This window comes from Saccopteryx leptura, chromosome 2, assembly GCF_036850995.1.
Source record: "Saccopteryx leptura isolate mSacLep1 chromosome 2, mSacLep1_pri_phased_curated, whole genome shotgun sequence".
Classification (NCBI taxonomy): domain Eukaryota; kingdom Metazoa; phylum Chordata; class Mammalia; order Chiroptera; family Emballonuridae; genus Saccopteryx; species Saccopteryx leptura.
The window spans coordinates 175,771,618-175,789,181 of record NC_089504.1 but is presented as its reverse complement, the minus strand read 5'-3'; the positions used below and the strand labels follow the sequence as shown (position 1 = coordinate 175,789,181).

At 35.6% G+C, this 17,564-nt stretch overlaps 1 protein-coding gene across 2 annotated transcripts in view; it reads left to right on the top strand.

Moving 5' to 3' along the window:
- SLC16A7 (solute carrier family 16 member 7) overlaps positions 1-17,564 on the top strand; it is a 204,443-nt gene that overhangs the window by 34,018 nt on the left and 152,861 nt on the right. The window contains exon 2 of one of the 2 annotated variants that reach the window (XM_066369328.1): positions 3,286-3,425. The exons of the other annotated variant lie outside the window; for it this stretch is intronic. The gene's annotated coding sequence lies outside the window, so the exon portion shown is untranslated. The remainder of the gene's footprint in view (positions 1-3,285; positions 3,426-17,564) is intronic. 2 annotated transcript variants of the gene reach the window in all.

Here is a 17,564-nt window from a genome sequence, read left to right as displayed (position 1 = left end):
TGTATTTACTGAATGTAGAAAGGATCCTGTAGTACCTAAGTAAGATCATTTTATGGAAATTCTCTCTTTGCTTCCGACCCAGCATTTTATCATATACAAAACTTGGAACAAAACTAAAAGGTTTGAGACCCCGAGGTTGCCAGCTTGAGCGCGGGCTCATCTGGTTTGAGCAAAAGCTCACCAGCTTGGACCCAAGGTTGCTGGCTCGAGCAAGGGGTCACTCGGTCTTTTGAAGGTCCACGGTCAAGGCACATATGAGAAAGCAATCAATGAACAACTAAGGTTCTGCAAAAAAAACTGATGATTGATGCTTCTCATCTCTCTCCGTTCCTGTCTGTCTGTCCCTGTCTATCCCTCTCTCTAACTCTCTCTCTCTGTCCCTGTAAAAAAACAACACACCAAAACAACCAAAAAAACTAAAAAATTAGACAAAAACAACAAAAGTCTTTTGTCATACAGTTCAGATATTCTGGTAGAATATGACGAGTATCTAAATTTGCATTTATTCTCTATAAGTAAACTCTTAGATTATCCTGAATTTATTTTAAATTTTGATAGTTATTTAATTTTTTTTAATAAATATCATTAGATGTTTTTCAGAAATACAAAAACATACCCAGTTTATTTTTAAGTTACATTATTTGGATTTTACTGTGTAAAAATAACCTTATCTTCTTCTTAAGGCTGCTTTATTCTGTTCTTTTGTTATTCAGTTGTTTCAAGTCAGCTGGTTATAGGGGCAAAAAGTTAAAGAATGTTCAATAGAATGAGGAAAAGGAACTGAGTAACTTTTATTCTGGAGAAAACTGTTGTCCTTGGAAATTAAAGGAATTTTCTCATTTCTAGAATTAGTCCATTATATGAGGAGAGCTAAAATACATGTAGTTTATTTCCACAGTTCCCCTAACATTTTTATTTAAAAGGTTTCTAGAACTCACATCTACTCTTACACTTAATAACATATTTTCTAGCATCATTACCTAGTTGAAAGTCATATTCTGCCTGAAAATTTATTTCAAATGAGTGAGACTTTATAGATTTTAACTCTTATATGCTGTGGTATAAAGACATTCTTTGGAGCAGAGGCTGGCTAACTTTGAGTAATTAATCTATAATTTTTTTCTGATGCATAATATTTTGGGTTAATATTTAGTGTGAGGATGAAATCAATTCTTTTTTTAGCATTATTTTTAGGTCCATTTCTCCATAAAGTATGGAATCAAAAAAATTTAATCTGCATATATTATTACTCTATTCTTTAAGTCTTTAGTCATGTGAAAATATTACTTAAATTAATGCACATTCATAAGATTTACAAAGGCCAAATGATCTTTTTCTTATTAAATATATGCACTCTTCTCATCCATCATTAGTATACACTCATAAAGTTCTATTTAGCTTTGGATAGGCACTCGCCTCCAATTCACAGTTATTCAGGAAATGCTTGAGTTCAAAAATTTTCAAATTTATTTGATTACAGATGCCATTTTTGAACAGAATTTTATAACATTGAAATTTTATGAAACACCATTTAGGAAACATAGCCTTAAAGGAAGACATTTGTGTTTAGGACAAAATAGATTTTTGAAAGTATTATTTATAAATCCCTGAAAATGTGTGCCTGAGTAGTAACTGAATTTAGATTTTACTTTCAGAATTCTAAACATCTGACATATTGTCAGGTATTTTATAATGCATATCAAAGTAGGTAACTACTGTCCCCATTTTCATAATAAAATGACAAATGTCAAGAACATAAAGGGTAATAAAACTTTAACATTGATATAATAATAATAAAAAGCAAAATGGTAAGTAGAGTTATTGAGGTGGGGAATTAAGTGTTGAGACTTGGGATCTGGCCTAAAATACTCAAAACTATTTGCCATCTAACTTCATTGCTAGAGACTAAATGAATACTTCCCATGTGATATTACTATGGTTATTTTGTTAATTATTAATACTGTTTATTTGCTTATTTGATAAACAGATTTCCTTAAACACACAACTCAGCATCTCTGAATCTTTTCCTTCACCATATTTTAAAGCTTTATTTTATATACTACATGCTTAAACATTCATTAAACTACACGACTAAACAACATAAATTTTAAAATATGGATGCTTAGTATTTTTTTTTCTAATTGTGTTTCCATATAATGTCATTCCATTTCTTCTAGCATCACTGAAACCAATTAAATTAAAAATATTGTTATACTCAATAATGGGGCTCATAGATCAGTAAAAGTCATCTGCATTCAAAAAGCGCAAGAACAAGTTTCCCAAATTTTGACTGATGTTTTCCAGTCTACTAAAACAGCACACTGGCCTTTTCCTTTCATAATCTCACGCCTTCCAATACAATCTAAAATGCATGACTGTTACCAGTCTTAGTTGTTCAGCACACACTCATGGTGCGTTGTCTTCCCTTCTTAATGGTGGTTTGGGTATAACATACACGGGAACATTAAGGACAAGGATTTACACAGAGAAATGCTTCTGACTTTTGATTGTGGACACCGTCATCCCTTTCTCTTTGCTTACAACTCACTTTTTTTTTATTTTGTGGAAATCATCTATTTACAGTGAAGTTTTAATATGTAAATAATACTGTTAATAGAAATGGTGTTTTATTTGGAAGTTGGCTACACTCTTTGTGTAGAATTTTATGCTGATGTAATTTTTTTGTTCTTATATATTTTCACTTACAACACCTGGTTATAAAGAACTATTCAGCAGATTCATTTTCTTTGTCATCTACCCTAAAATCTTTACATGTTAGATTGTATCTAAAGTGAGCACTTAAACTTTTTGAATGACTTCTCAGTTTGTTGTGATGATTCTATCAAATATTTTCTGTTGAAATTAATGTTTAGTCTTTACTAAATCTGATTTACAAAGTATACCCTTTTCTTTTTCAGATCTGTAGAATTCAAACAAAGGAACATTTAAGATCTAGATTTGCATTGAAGATTTAATATCATGGATTTTACAGTTTGTCTATTTAAATTGTGATGCACTCAATGAGTTTAGAGGTTGTTTAGCCCAGTAGTTCACCCAGTGTGTTAATCTCACTGAATAGATGAAAAGTGAAAAGGTTTGCAGGCAGCCCTGGCTGGTTGGCTCAGTGGTAGAGCATTGGTCCAGCGTGTGGAAGTTCCCGGGTTTGATTCTCAGTCAGGGCACACAGGAGAAGTGACCATTTAATTATTTCTCTTGACATTTTTATTAGCCCAGAAAGTAGATAATTAAGACTCTTCTCATCACTTTCTATTCTTGGTTTTGCAGAAAGGATGGTGTCTGTTCTTTTATCCCTGTGACATCACGATAGAATTAAGGATGTGTGTTCTCCTTTGGAAGGAATAGAAAATAGGGAATTGGGAAAAGTAGGAGGCACATGGTTGTGAGAAAGAGAAATCAAGTGAATGGTAAGTATATACCTTTAAAGGAAACCACGTGGGATTATTAGTCAGAAACATAGAATTGTACATGAAAGTTCACACCTTCCAAACATGGAAGAAATATTTATAGATTTTGTTACTTATAATTACTTCTCAAAAAATTATTATTCATGCTTCCATCTAAGTTTATGGCCTTTCGTTGGCTTTATTTAGCTATGCAGTTGGCTCACCGATTGTACTCACAAACCCAGCCCAAACATGTGGTTTGTAGGTTATTCTGAATATAGGCAGAGTATAGACTTTAAGAATCCCTGCCTAGAATTTTAGGAAGTAGTGAGGCTAAGCTGGAATAGGGTTCTCCTGACTGACAATTGGAAGGTTTAGCTTTTATCAGTGCCTCTCTAAGACTTTGGTTGAAACTAAGCATACATTACATCATTTGTTAATGTCCAAATCTAGTTTTGTTTCAAATTCTACAGTACACAAACAAGTTTTTGTTGTGTTTTTTTTTAAATATGAAAACTTTTATTTTGTATGTGGAACCTAAGAAGGTGACTAGTTTTTTCTGTTGTTCGTGTTTGTTTTGGGTAAAGAGGAGGATAGTGCACAGAGTAATGCTCATTAATTCAGAGATCCAGTTTGTCTTTGCTTTGAGGAAACTATTTTAGTTATATTTTCAGTACTTCCTCATATGTTTAAAACTTTATGTACTTTTTCCATTCCACCCTCTACTCACACATACCTTTGTGTTCTCTGATTCTTCTGAAGTAAATATGAAATTGATGCCCAAGTCACCACCAAATTCTGCACTCAGAGTGAAACGCTTCCATAAATGTACTGTGTGTCTCCCAAGTACTCTCCTGTGCATTCAAAATAAGGTGAAGATAAATTGTTAGTTGAACAAGAAAATGACGTTTCAATGAAGAATAAGCTAATATTAGAAGTATCTATTTAATTACATGTTCAAACATTATTATCAACTTTCTTATATGTTGCTGGGTGGCTGTCTAAGCCAGTATAATCTTCCTTTTAGGTTGAAAAATAGGTTGTTGTTTCCTTCTTATTCTTGGTGATTTAAATATTGAAAAAAATAAGTCAGACTATAATCTTGTTTCTGTCATCAAATGGAATGTAATACTTGATAAGTCTTTAGTCCACTTTTCTGTATGATTTTTATCTTTTTATTGCTTATATAGATTATATCATATATCCCTTATATTGTATAAATACATAATACAAGTACCATCCTCCAGATTAAGGCATTTTTTCTTTCAGTTTTTATATGTTTTTGGGCTACAACTTGTCCAGATTCAGTTCACCCATTGCCGCAATAGCCAATAAGCAGAGACTGGGTCTGACAGGGTAACAGGCGGCTTTAATCAAGATCGTCAACACCTTGAAAAGACAGGCAGCATGTCTTAGTCCAAAGCCTTCCTTACAAGCTCAGTTGTGAGGGCTGATTATATATGTACTTTTTCAGGTGAGGTTAGTACAATAGGGGGCATGCAGTTAGTTATCAAGCAGGATAGCCAGTTCCTAGGATCGTAATTTCTTCTCCATGGTGTTCTGATCTAATCGAGGTCTTTATTGCTTCTTGGGGTCAGTCATATCAGGGGTATGGGAGCATCCAGCTTCAGTAGTTCTCCTCAGTAGTACGGGAACATTCAGCTTCAGTAGTTCTGCATTCCTGGGTGGGGATGCTAAAGAAAATCTAGGAAATAGGTTACATGTGCACTAGCAATCATATATATATATATATATATATATATATATATATATATGTTATTGATTGTATACTATATTGATACCCTATCACATAGAGTATCTTTTGATAAATAATTCTGAATTGTAATAGTTGAATTTATCAGTTATTTTCATTTTTTGTTTGTTTACTTTGTTATTTCTTGCTTAATACATCCCTCCCAACCTCCAGGTCATAAAAATACTATCCTCAATGTCTCTCAGTGGATGAAAATATTATGTATCTGGCACTGTACAATATGATAGCCCCTAGGCAGGTGTCACTATTGAGCACACAAAATTTGAAGCCTGTGACTGAGGAGCTAAATTGTCTAGCTTAATTTTACTTTACTTAAGTTTAAATTTAAATAACCTCATGTGGTTATGGACTATTGGATTGAATAGCTCAACTAAAGCTTTTTATTTTATCATGAATGGTGATTCATTTTGTCACTTTTCTGCATGGTGGGAGGGGATAATCTAGTGTCATAATTTGTCCTACGGATGACCAATAGACCTAGAGCAACTGCTTTTCCCTACTGACTAACAGTGTCAGTTTTGCATTAAAAAATAAATTTGTGTGTGTGTGTGTGTGTGTGTGTGTGTGTGTGTGTGTTTCTTATTGACTTTCTTTTCTGTTCCTTGGTGAATTCATCTGTCCAGGAACTAGCATTTCTTACTGTGGGTCAGCACAGCTTTTTTGTTTTTATTATTCCTTTTTTTTTTTTGCTGGTGGGGGAGGTTGTTCAGTTTCTATAAGTTTTATGTGGAAAAAATGTTTTTAATGTCTAGTTTTTGTAATTCTCATGGTCATTTATTTTTTTTATCATATTTTAATCCTTTTCTTTTTAAAGCAGATTTAATTAATATTTTCTGCTTGGTAATTTTGCTATCTAATGTCTTCATTGATCTGATTCCACTCTTTGTAGTTTCTCCTGGTTTTTGCTTCATCTTGCCTTACAAATGAGCATTACCTGGATCTTTATCTTGTGGGAATGATTTGAAGATTGGGCTAAACTGGATTAACAAATTGAGAGAATTTGTATTTCCTCCTGTGGATGCTCAGGATATTTTTCAACACGGTAAAGAGTTTTTAGATGTTTGATCCAGCTTGATAGCGTGAAATTTGGCTACGAAGTCATGTGAGGGATTGCTTGGTCATGGGTCCTCAGAATATTTTTGTTCCCCTTCACTAGTGCGAAGTTTAGAGACAGACTGGTTTCTTTGTGATCTCCAGCTATATGTGGTGTGGTGTGTACATATATGTTTCTGGTACAATGAAAATAAGTTCAATTGAGTCACAGGAGGGCATATCACTTTTTAGACTTTCCATCTCTGGCTGGCTTTAAGCATCATTTGGGCTGTGAACCCTCAAGTCCATGTTCACCGTGTTCATCAAATGTTCCAAGAGGACAGCTGAATAACACTCCTCTTAACCATCTGATTTCCCCTTTCAGTTAGTTTTATTCTTTGGACATTCTTTTCCATATGCTTTTTTATATTTCATGTACAATTTTGAGTTGCTTCCAATGGAGGGATTTTAATATTATCAAGGATAGGGGCTTGCACAAATTAACTCAAGTAGTATACTCAGTAATTGGAAATACAGAGGATTTTCTTGGAGCCTAATTTCAGAAAATATAATTAAATCTTGCTGGAATGGTATTCCAGGGCTGGTTTTCCCCATGGCTTCCAAATTTTCTATTTTGTTACAGTGCTAAATGACTTTTACACCTCTAGTATCCAACATAGTCCAACTGACTCAGTCTCTCTATAAAATACTCCAAATTCTTGAGATAGAAAATAAAATTGTCTTAACCTCAACTAAAGATGGTATGAAGGTGGTATACAATAGCTAAGGACAGTATACAATAATGGTTAGTGCTCAGGTTCTTCCACTGGATTGTCTGGATATGAATCTGAGCCCCAAATCTTGCTAGCATTGTAATCTTGGAAATATTATTTAAAATTTTGTGACTCAGTGTTTTTATGTGCAAAGAGAATGATAATACTAATACTATGTCATATTGTGGTGAGCAATAAATAAGTTATTACACATAGAGAGTAAAAACTAATAATAATGCCTTGGATATTGTAAGGCCAGGGGCTGCCACTGCCATCGTGGCCATTCACATGCAGGTTCCCATTTAATTCAGACAGACGGTAATGAATCAGTGGAGCCAAGAACTGGTGGGCCACCTTTTATTCCAGCTCATAACCAGCGGGCAAGAAAATACACACAATGGGAAAACACTTCCCTTTCCATTCAGGGCTCCCAAAGCCACTGGCTTTCTCCAGTTTTTCCTAGAATCAAAGGACTCACTAGCCTTATTCACCTCTGTTCCCCATTTTCTTTTCTCTGCACACCTCCATCTTGCTCTCTGCCTCCTCTCCAACCATGAGGCCTCTCTCTCTTGCAACATTGTGGTCTCCTCTCACAAAATGGCCTCCTAGATCCACCTTTTAAAACCTTTTGACATGAAAGCCCTCCCCCAACACACATTAGCATAATCAAGCCCCTTCCCAAGAAGGAAGGCAATCAGCTTCCCCATGTGGACAGAGCCATTTTTAATAAAAGTGAGCAAAACCAAATAACACAAATTTTACAAACTTATTTGCCCAACAGATATAATGACAACTTGATAGATACTTATTTCTTTACCCTCACTTTCTGTAATCCTTGATCTATTTGGCTGTGGGCTGGGGTTAGGATGATTTGGTACAAGCATGTTTTTCTAAGTATGTTCCTTCATCACCAGTGAGATGCAGATTGAAGGAATGGAAGGCAATAGCATATTTGACAAATGTACACTGGTGAAATAGAAACAAAACAACTTGTCAATTAGCTGAGACATTTAATATAATTTTCTTTACATAAAAATGTACTTGAATGATAGAATTATTACCTAAAGAGACAGATTGAAAAAAAATTACATTGAGCTATATTATGTAACATTTTACAGATGAAATTTTTCCTATTTCAATTTATTATATACTTATTGACAGTCTACTGTGCTTGAAACATTGTATTATGTGAGCAGAGCATAAAGGAGGTAAAAGCAGAATATATTAGTAAGTACAATTATAGGTTATTGAAGTAGAATTGGGAGCATTTTACAGAAGAGTCTCATATTTTTATCTAAATAATTCTAGACAAACCTTAAACATATCAAAATATAGGTTTCTTCCTACTCCTATTAAGTGTCTGAAGGTTTATTTATATTTTTTGGGGGGGAGGGTTGTTTTGTTAAGGGAAGAACATGTGACTTAAAAGTAAAGTTAGAACTTAGCCTCTCACAACTTAATACATTTAGTTATATCCTGGGTTAGTTCCAAGTCCTTTGTAACTTATGAGTAAATAAAAATAAAAATGCATAAATGGACCACAGCTTTTTTATCCACTCATTTATAATGGGCACTTGGGCCCCTTTCAAATCTTGGCTATTGCAAACAATGCTGCAAGGAACATAGGGGTGCATATATATTTTTTTAATTAGTGTTTTGAATTTCTTTACATATATACCCAAAAATGGAGGTGCTGGGTCCACCTTCTTATACCATATACAAGAATAAACTCAAAATGGATAAAAGACTTAAATGTAATAACATAAGAGTCAAAAACATGAAAATCCTGGAAGAAAATATAAGCAGTAAAATCTCAGACATTTCTAGCAGCAATATTTTTTTCTGATATGTCTTCTTAGGCAGGGAAACAACAACAACAAAATAAATATATGCGATTACATCAAACTAAAAACAGTTTTTGAACAACAAAGGAAATCATTAACAAAAGGAAAAGACAACCCACTGAATGGAGAACATATTAGCCAATGATACAAAAGGGATCCATATCCAAAAATTAAAAAGAACTTATAAAACTCAACACCAAAAGGACAATCTAATTAAGAAATGGGCAACAGCCCTGAATAAACACTTCTCCAAAAAGGACATACAGATGGCCAAAAGCCATGTGAAAAGATGTTCAACATCACTAATCAAAGAAATACAAATTAAAACCACAATATGATATCATGCCACACCTCTCAGCATGTCTATCATCAATAAGTCAACAAACAACAAATGTTGGCAAGGATGTGGAGAAAAGAGAGTCCTTATGCTCTGTTGGTAGGAATGCATATTGGTGCAGCCACTGTGGAAAGCAGTATGAAATTACCTAAAAAAATAAATAAATAAAGGAACTGCCTTATGACCCAGTGATAAACGTTTTTAAAAAGTAAAAATGCTTTTCATTTGTACAGTCAGTATTTTACAATGAACACAGTGCTTTCACTGATTCATCTCATCAATTCAGTGCGGTGGACCAATGCAATAAACCTCCATTTTACAGATGAACACAACAAGGCTTAGTGATTTTAAGTGACATTCATAGTCACAAAACAAATACAGAGTAGAGCCAGACCCAAATAAAGGAATCTTAAATCAAGTTCTAGGTTATTCTCACTACTTGACAGCAACCAATCATGTTATAGAAATGAATATGCTGCTCTTAATAAATGTGCAAGAATAAACTCCTAAACTCAGAGGAACTCTAAAATACAACCTCTACTAATTTTTTCTCTGATTATTTTTCCTCTGTACTTTCAGGCTAACAGAGCATGACATCTTGGCCAGATAGAGTAACAGGAGAATTAAGTTTTGTATAGTGAAAACAAAAAGGATATAGATTGTAACTAGGACCATTTAATTTATTTGCCACTGAGTAACATCAATTTAAACTTTCCATCTGAATGTATATATGTAGAAATTCCACATGTACCAATAAGAGACTTTTCTTCTTAAAACATTTATAATTATTATTTAATATAGTTCTTTTTCCTACTCTCAAGAACATGGAGAGAAGTTTTTAAAAGTATTTGACCTTTAAATGCAGGGTATATAAATTAATTCATATTATTACTTCAGTTTCACAGCTGAGTTGTCTTGTAAATAAAACTTACCCTCATTAGAAATGAAGCCAATCTTGCTGTTCCCCATAGGTCTCATACCACTTACACTAGGTTCTGCTTCACACATTGGCCTGGAGCCCAAGAGAGTTTATGCACAATCGGTGAAATAAACCAGAAATAATTTCTTGTGGCAGTATGTCACAACCTCAATGATGAAAAAAAATATCCATTAATTTCTTTTGCATTTAATTAGAAAAATTTAGTTCTTTCAGAAGTATATAAAATTTGATGGGCCACTCTTTTAAGATTTCCTGGGCTGTATAAAATACATATCCATTTCTTAGATAAACTGTGTTATCACACAGTTATCTATATATGTATGAGTCTGTATCAACCTTCTGATATTTACTTATCGTTTTATGTCTAATGTTTGCCATTCATTTTTTTCTAGAGAGAAATGTTAGCCTCCTGAAGAAAGATGTTTCACTTTCAAGTAATGACATATTTTGCCCATGAAGTTTCAGAGGAAGTAAGATTAAATATGAGGACATTCTCTGGATAAATCCATCATCTTTACTCAGTTCCCATTCTTTGTTATACATTTGACAGTCTTCTTTCTTCTTTTTTGCATGATTCACAGACTCTTCTTTTTCTGTTACCCATTATTTCTGAAAACTCTGGTGTTTTTTGTTTTTTTTTCTGACTAATTTTTTTAGTGCAATGTCTGTCTTCAGTTACAGTTTGGCCCCTCTGAGCTGATGGTTCCCCTGTCCACAGCTCTTGCTCTAACTGATCTTTTTTGCTGCAACCCTGCATGGTCATTGTCTATGAAATTCTTTCACTCACCATGTGACAGTGTTACAACTCTATTAATATCCACCCAATCTTTCGCACTGGAAACACCCGGGTCATTCTTGACACTTCTTACCATCTACATCCAAATTTGCCTCAAACTCTTAAGATATATTCCTGAATCTATCTTTTGGCTGTTCCCATTGCCATGTCTTAGTTGAGATCTTGCTTATCTTATACCTGAATGATACCATACTTCTCTCTGTTCTTTTTGATAATTCTCCACATTGCCTTCAAAGCAATTTAACTAAAAACAAATCTAGTCATAGCATTTCCCTGCTTAAAAACCCGTGCTGGCCTCCTTTACCCTGTAATCCTTAGCTTTCTTTTACTGTCAAGTACTGCCATACATTTCCAGTTTTGGTTCCTGCCCGTTCTGATCATGCAGTGACTCAGGGCCACCGTGTACTAAGTCTTGATCAGCAATTGTGTCTGAATTGTCTGTCCTTTATATCTGACATGGCCTATCAAATCTTTTCCTCTGACTGCTTGTCTATCACAACTTAGTTCATTGTCCCTTTCTCTGTGAAATTATGCCAGAGTCCCATAGGATACATTCATTGTATTTATAGAGACCTAATCTCCCCCTGTTGTAGCTATAGCTATATGCTTATATGCCTATCTCCTTTATTATGTAGCGAGGGAAGAACACATCATGCTCTTAGTGTATGTGTGTGTGTGTGTGTGTGTGTGTGTGTGTGTGTTGTGTGTGTGTGTGTGTTTATTTGCTTAGGGACTACGATATGGTAGGTCTTCAATTACTGGCTAAGTAAATCAATCAATTAATGAATATTCTACCTACTATTCAGTTTATTTTTTCATCCTTCAACTATATATAGAAATAATTTCTTTAGACCATGGTCCCCAACCTTTTTTGGGCCACGGACCGGTTTAATGTCAGAAAATATTTTCACGGACCGGCCTTTAGGGTGGGACAGATAAATGTATCATGTGACCAAGACAAGCATCAAGAGTGAGTGTTAGACAGATGTAACAGAGGGAATCTGGTCATTTTTTAAAAATAAAACATCGTTAAGACTTAAATATAAATAAAACGGAAATAATGTAAGTTATTTATTCTTTCTCTGTGGACTGGTACCAAATGGCCCACGGACCAGTACTGGTCCACGGCCCGGGGGTTGGGGACCACTGCTTTAGACTACATTGAGTTTCAAGACTAGTATCTATCTTCATATCTCTGTCATCTTGAAGGTCAATTTGTTTGTTAGGAGGACTGTTCACCTATTTATCTGTTTTAGTTGGTCCAGGCTGTTATAACAAATTACCACAAACTGGTTCTTTAAACAACAGACATTTATTTCTCACAGTTCCGGAAAGTGAGAGGTTCAAGATCAAGGTGCTAGTTAATTTGGTTCTTGGTGTGAACCCCTCTACCTGGCTTGTAGATGGCCATCTTCTTGTTGTGTCCTCACAGGATGAGAGGGGGTGGGCACGTGAGAGTGACAGAGAAAGAGACAAAGTTCTTTGGTCTTTTCTTACAAGGGTACTGATCCCATCATGAGAACTCCGTGATTTCATTTAAACCCAATTACATCTGAAAGGCCTCATCTCCTAATATTATTGCATTGGGGATTAGGGTTTCATATGAATTTTGAGGTTACACAAATATTCAGTCCATAGCATTTTTTCATCTAACTGTATTTTTCTCCATTTCTACCATGTAGAATGGTGAAATAGTATTTGGAGAACTAAGTTTTCTCAAATGATAATAATCAAAACTTTTAATCTGAAATTTATTTGCCTATTAAGATGATACACATTTCTTATATTTGTTAAAATAGTATATATGGCCAGTATACATATTATACATTAAACCACAAAAATGATCTACTCAGGTAATAAAATGAAAGAAATAATTTTTTTAGCAGCAACTTTTAGGGGGAAGTGGTCAACATTATTTATGTAATTGCTATAAAAACCTTCTGTTACTAAAACATTTAGAGATTTATTTCTTTGAAGCTTTGTCTGGGTAGCTCAGTTGGTTAGACAATTGTCCCCATTACACCAAGGTTGTCATATCAGTCCCTGGTCTGGGCACATGCAGGAGTCAACCAATCCTCTCTAACTAAAATTAATTAATAAAAAATAAAAAGGATGTGTGCTTAGGTAGAGCTTGTTAACTTCACATTTACTTCATTCCCCAAATATGCTATATGCCTTTTGTATCCAAGCCTTTGATCTCTCAATTTAGTACATTTTTTATAGTCTATATCAGGGGTCAGAACCTTTTATGGCTGAGAGAGCCATGAACACCACATATTTTAAAATGTTATCTCATGAGAGCCATACAACAACCCATGCACGTTACGCATCATCCAATAAAAATTTGGTGTTTTCGTGGAGGACAGCTGTGACTGACTCCAACCACCCACAACCATGAACATGAGCAGTAGGAAATGAATGGATTGTAATCCATGAGAATGTTTTATATTTTTAACGTTATTTTTTTTATTAAAGATTTGTCTGTGAGCCAGATGCAGCCACCAAAAGAGCCACATCTGGCTCACAAGCCATAGGTTCCTGACCCCTGGTCTATATCTATAGATATACAACCTGCCCTGGAAATGGAGCTCAAATTCCATCCTTTTTAATAATGTCAATCCTGATGACTTCAGCTAGATTAATGTGCTGCTTCTTTTGAATTTTCATAGCACTCACTGATTTCATACTATACTTTTGAAATTCTTAAATTTTTTTATGTGTTGCATGTAAACTTCAGAAGACAAACATGTCTACGTCTTTTTATGCTGTATAATAGGTACTAAAGTGCCTTACAGATAATAGGTCTAAATTGTTAGTTGATGCAACAGGAACAAGGAGTGAGAACTGGATTAGGGCTGTAGGAATTGTGACACCACCTGACTCTCCCTCTCTTCTCTTTGTGCACACTACTGAAATCCAGCACAATGGTGGCTTCCTATTGTGGTCACTTTCTTTGATGTGGTGTATTTCCTCTTTAAGAAGCTTATAAATCGTGATTGACCTTGAGCCTTAATAAAGTTTAAAATCAAGTTATACATATTAGGTCACTAGTGGAACACTTAAAATATGAGCAGATATTCTGCCTTTCATAGGTTAAATGTAATCCAGAATATTTTGTGGATAGTAGTAGTTTGACACAGCTGGATGATTGTGTATATTGAGGGTATGAGTATTGGCAACTTGCTAAACTTCTTGAGGCTACTTCCTTTATCTGCAACAGATGGATGGTAAAACCTTTCCTAGCAGGGTTGTTGTTAAGTATTGAAGGAAGAAAACGTGGAAACTACTTGGCTCATACTGGGTGCTCAGAGTAAGTGAGCTTCCTCTGCCAACTAATGGCTAGGGCCCAAACAATTAAAATGATTCTTACTTAACACAGAGTCAAACAGCACCCTGAGAAAACCTAACATGTAACTTTGTGTCCTCAAGACTTAAAAGTTATCATGTCAATGGTATATATATGTATTTAATTTTCAATAGTTTTTTTTCACAGTAACTATTTCATAATAAACTTTTAAGATTAGTATTTAATCACTCCAGATACTAGTTAAAGGTTAAGCTGATTAAATGATTAAAATCAGTAGTTTTATGGTGTCCATTGGGAAAAAGCCTTCAGTTTCCTCTTCCAAGTCACATATTAAAAGCATAAAATATATTGCATTTGTTTCAAGGACAAATGAGTTGAAAGGTTTAATTATGTGTATTGTATTTTTTTAAAGGAATTGTTTGTAGCTAGATATTAATGACTTAGATGTCATAGTTTATTCTTGGTTAAAATTTTGAAATTAGTCATGTTTTAGAATAGTTTTTAGGTCAGGGGTGAGGTAGAGGTTAATGGAAATGTGCTGTTAAGCTGCCTCTCTTTGGCTTCCTAAAGAGGCTGACATACTACAAGGCTATTTCTTCAACTGTTATTAGGAATTAGATTTACTTTCTTCTTGATTTTAGGTTTACAGCTTCTTGAATTTACGTTAAAAAATATAAGATCTTCGGCTGTTAGAATAGGCCTTTGTGAAGAAAATACATTCCATTAATGTACTTTATATGCAGCAAAATGTCAAGTCAGTTACCTACAGAAGACAAAGCTCGGGAATTCTGGGTTATCAAACTCCAAGTAGGTAGAGACATCTACTAGGGAAAAAAAATTGGTGCTGGCTTTAACAAAAATTAAGTACAGGTTATATTTAAATTCAGATAGCCACCAGGAAATATGGCTCAAGCTGTCTGTTATGTGTTATTATGTATACCTCCTTCATCCATTTGAAACATATAATATATTGAGTACTTTCCATACTCAAAGTACTGTTCTACATTGAGGTGGTTAGGAAAGTAATTATAAAGAAAACTTGGTCCATGCCCATAAAGAAGTGAAATTAGTATGTATGTATTTGTGCACATGTTTGTGTTGGTGGTGGAGGTGGGGAGAGTTAAATAAGAAAATAGTGGCTTGTGTAATAAAGACAAAAGAGAAAAAAAAAACAAGTCTGAGAAGGAAGGGGTCACATTTTGATCGGAAGATGTCAACTAAAAGGTACGGTTGCATCTGGACCTAAAAGGTAGATGGGGTGAGTGAATGACATACCAGTAGGGGCAAGACGGGCCTGAGCACAGAGGCCAGGAAAGAATTGTACTAATGTAACTTCATCATAGGCTATGTGAATAAAAGTAAAGGAGATTAAACCTAAATGCTATAATTTGGTATTACTTCACCTTTGGGCACATTTAGCAAATGTGTGATTTTAAATTTGTAACTTTAAGTGTAACAAGGAAGAAATCAAAAGTTTCCAACCCAGCTTTTCTTTAGATTCTTTAAAACAGTCTGGGTTTCTCAGCCTCAGCATTATTGATATATTGAACTGAATAATTGCATTTATAGGAGATATTTAGCTGCATGCCTGGTCTCCACCCAGGACTGAGATGAGGTTGAGGCTAGAGAGGCAGCTAGGACACAGTTTTAAGAAGGAATTCATTCTCAGAGTCATTTAAATTTCATTTTGCATTTGCATGACCCCAAGAATGAGTTAATGTCTCCTTAAATTTTGGGCCCTAAGCACTTATGGTACCTTGCTTCAATGTAGCCCAGGCATTGCCTCCTGTATCCACCAGAAGCTATAGCACCCTCCCAGTTGTGACAGCCAAATCGATCTCCAAATATCCCCTAGGGTACAACCCCCTTCCCAATGCACCTTTAAGAACCAATACAGTCTAACCAGAATAACTCAGTATATTTAATTTTTATTTGTAAAATGCCAAAAGGTGTAGCCTTCAGTGTAACCTTTTGATACTCAAGGAAACAACTAAATACAGGTGTATTTTGAGACCTATTCTGTGCTCATTCTAGGTAGTGAGTAAATACAGATATATTTTGGGCAGTTTATGAGTAGTTGAGACACACATGGAGAGTAACAGTTTAAAAGAGCTGTGGAAAGATACTTTTATTTTTCTTCTTTTCCAACTGAGAGTAGGGGAGATAGAGAGACAGACTCCCACATGAGCCTGACCAGGATCCACTCAGCAACCCCTGCTCGTGACTGCTGTTTTCAGCACTTGAGGCAGAGGCTCCACGGAGCCATCCTCAGCACCTGAGGCTGATGCGCTCTAACCAATCAAGCAATGGCTGCCAGAGGGGAAGAGAGAGAGAGAGAGAGGAGTGGAGTGGCAGATGGTCACTTCTCCTGTGTGTCCTGACCAGGAATCAAACCCGGGATATTCACATGCTGGGCCTTCAGGGCTGCAAGATACTTGTGGTTAACAGGTTGGTGGACCTATGGAAGAGACAGGGTTTGTATGAAAGTTCCCTAAAGGTGAGGAACCCATCCTGCTGTTAATAATATGCCTGATTTCTAGGCTTTGGATGCACTGAAGGATAATCATTCTGCTGTCACTCTTGGAGTGAATATGACAAGGCTTCAAAATATATTTTCCTGGGCCTTGTACAAATGCTAAAAAATCTACAATGTTTGTGTATTTTATTTTTCTTTTACAAAACTAGACAGTCTTCTTGGTTAATACTTCATTTTGCTATTTATATTTGTTATCAGTTGTACCACTGCTCTACTTGATTCTATCTGGTGGGGAGAGGAGCCGGGGCACTTGGGGAACTGCAATTTGTACAGTGTGGCTGCCAAGAAGGTTACAGATATATCAGATCCCAGTGGACTATTAATCATATCAGTCAGCATGAGATCACCTAGCCACAGCACCGCTTTGTTTTTTAAGTGAGAGGAGGGAAGACAGTGAGACAGACTCTCACATGTGCCCTGACCAGGATCTACCCAGCAACCCTCATCTAGAACAGATGCTCGAATCAAGGAGCTACCTTTATAACCTGAGGCCAACCCTCAAACCAAATGAGCCACCTGCTGCGGGAAGGGAAGAGAAGCAGTTGGTTGCTTCTCATGTGTGCCCTGACAAGCGATCAAACCTGGGACATCCACATGCCAGGCTGAAGCTCTATCCACTGAGCAAACCGGCCAGGGCCAGCATCACTTTGTGTGATGTACATTTTTTTTTTTTGTATTTTTCTGAAGCTGAAAACGGGGAGAGACAGTCAGACAGACTCCCCCATGCGCCCGACCGGTATCCACCCGCACGCCCACCAGGGGCGACGCTCTGCCCACCAGGGGGCGATGCTCTGCCCCTCCGGGGCATCGCTCTGCCGCGA